The sequence below is a fragment of the Physeter macrocephalus genome, chromosome 2 (assembly GCF_002837175.3).
Source record: "Physeter macrocephalus isolate SW-GA chromosome 2, ASM283717v5, whole genome shotgun sequence".
NCBI classification, from domain to species: domain Eukaryota; kingdom Metazoa; phylum Chordata; class Mammalia; order Artiodactyla; family Physeteridae; genus Physeter; species Physeter macrocephalus.
In genome coordinates, this window is record NC_041215.1 from 69,728,807 (window position 1) to 69,731,528 (window position 2,722).

The window sequence follows — 2,722 nt, forward strand, 5'->3', positions numbered from 1 at the left end:
ACCTAACAATGAAAGTAGGGAAAGTCACAAAGAAAAAAACTAAAAAAATTAAAATCTAAAACTTCAATATCTAGAGAAAAACACTCTTAATATTTTCTTGTTTAGCCTTATCTTAAATATAATGTATTTATATACTTTTAAAAATTATTTGGGAAGTTATGTACATACTTTTTCACCTAATAGTCAACGAATAGTTTTCCATGTCTTTAAATATATACTTGTAAAATGTGATTTTTTTATTACCACATATATTTACTCCTGTGAACATAACATTATTTAGCCAATCCATTATTGATGGAAGTTTTGGTTGTTCCATTATTTCTTTTTTGCAGTTATAAATAACACTCTTCTTTAAAAGTATTTCTGTTCACATTAGAGAGTTAAAAGTGTATGTAATTTTTTTTTTTTTTTTTTTTTTTCTGCACTGGGTAGTTTTATTTTACAGAGGGGGTAAGGGTTAGGTGGTGTCAAGAAGAGTGACATGGAGCAAATAATTTTTATTATCATTTTTTTCTTTTACAAATACACCGAAGAATCATGCAATGCTGCCAGCATTGGATGCAATCCTGGGCCACAAGTCTGCACATTCCTTTGCAACTGGTCCTGTGATGGCAGGACCTTTCATCTCGCCTTTATTGTTTACTATGACCCCTGTGTTAGCTTCAAAATAAAGAAACACACCATCTTTTCTCCAGTATGATTTTCATTGTCGAATTACCACTGCTGGATGTACCTTCTTTCTAAGCTCTGGTTTGCCCTTCTTGACGGTGGCCATCACCATGTCACCCACACCAGCAGCAGGAAGTCTATTCAGTCGTCCCTTGATCCCCTTCACAGAGATGATATACAGATTTTTGGCTCCTGTGTTGTCAGCACAGGTGATCACCGCTCCAACCGGAAGACCCAAGGAAATCCGGAATTTCGCACCAGAAGACCCACCATGTCCTTGCTTCGACATCTTGAACGCCGGAAAGGGACAAAAAACAAAACAAAACAAAGCAAAACAAAACAAAAAAACTTGTCTAGTTCTTAAAGCTAGTTTTAGTTTAATTGATTTTCTAGGTTCCAAAACAAAAAGTGGCATTAAAAACTTATACTTGAGCAATGATCATTACAACATTCCCTGAAGAGGGACAAACTATGAAATGCAGCTTCAATTTTGTGTTAATATTTTCAGGATCCTTCCTTAGCCTTATTCTTCTCCTTCACCCTTTTTTGGGTGGGGAGGGGATGCAACACGAGGACACACAAGATTCAGTACTCTCAGATTCTGGAATACTCCTGTAAATCCATCCACAGGTCTGAAGCCTTATTGAAGGATAAGCCTTTATTTAAAATTTATGATGCAATCCTGGGCCACAAGTCTGCACATTCCTTTGCAACTGGTCCTGTGATGGCAGGACCTTTCATCTCGCCTTTATTGTTTACTATGACCCCTGTGTTAGCTTCAAAATAAAGAAACACACCATCTTTTCTCCAGTATGATTTTCATTGTCGAATTACCACTGCTGGATGTACCTTCTTTCTGAGCTCTGGTTTGCCTTTTTTTTTTTTTTTTTTTTGTGGTATGCGGGCCTCCCTCTGTTGTGGCCTCTCCCGTTGCGGAGCATAGGCTCCGGATGCGCAGGCTCAGCGGCCATGGCTCACGGGCCCAGCTGCTCCGCGGCATGTGGGATCCTCCCGGACCGGGGCGCGAACCCGGTTTCCCTGCATCGGCAGGCGGACGCGCAACCACTGCGCCACCAGGGAAGCCAGGGAAGCCCCCTGGTTTGCCTTTCTTGACTGTGGCCATCAGCATGTCACCCACACCAGCATCAGGAAGTCTATTCAGTCGTCCCTAGATCCCCTTCACAGAGATGATATACAGATTTTTGGCTCCTGCGTTGTCAGCACAATTGATCACGGATCCAACTGGAAGACCCAAGGAAATCCAGAATTTCGCACCAGTGGACCCACCACGTCCTCGCTTCGACATCTTGAACGCCGGAAAGGGACAAAAAGCTGTAATTTTTAATACCTTTAATATCTTCCAGAAACCTTGTACCAGTTTACATCTATACTAGATTGGCATATGAGTGTTTATTTCTTCCTCCTCATTGGAAACAATGAATAATACCATAAGAAAAAAAAAACAACTTTTGTTCATTTGGTAGGGAAATATGGCACTGTATAGGTATTTTAAAAATGCATTTCTTTAATTAGCAGAATAGTTTATTTTCAAAATGCATTTGTTGATCATTTGCCTCTTCATTTTGCCAGTTAATATTTCTGCTGAGAATTAAGCTAAGCTACTCCTTGGTGTTGCTGCCTTGCCATCCATTTTGTTTGGCCAAAACAGGGGACCTGAAATTGACACTAGTCCCTCATGCAAGCATGTGCCCTAGATAGCTGACTGCAGAGTCACAAGCAAATGTAAGTCACTGATAAGACTTTCCCAACAGCCCTTGTGATCAACAGTCTCCCCTTCCTCCCAGGGCCTTCCCTTTGTGTGCTCTTTAGATAAGACCACCATGGGGCTTATCAAAACTCGCTCTTTTTGTTTGAATTGACCAATCTGGTCTTAGCCCAGGAACCACAAAGCACTCCACCCATGGACCCTAATAAAAGTATGTACCCCAAATTGTGTGTGTATCTCTCTCTGGCTGCATCCTACCTTCACTTCCCCATGTGGCCCCTCAAGGTGTTTCCTCCAAGAACTGGGAGTAATAAACTTTTGTAACTC

At 40.9% G+C, this 2,722-nt stretch overlaps 1 pseudogene; it reads right to left on the reverse strand.

The window, feature by feature from the left end:
- Window positions 1-419: 419 nt before the first annotated feature.
- On the reverse strand, window positions 420-977 carry LOC112064561 (60S ribosomal protein L23-like; annotated as a pseudogene).
- Window positions 978-2,722: the final 1,745 nt, after the last annotated feature.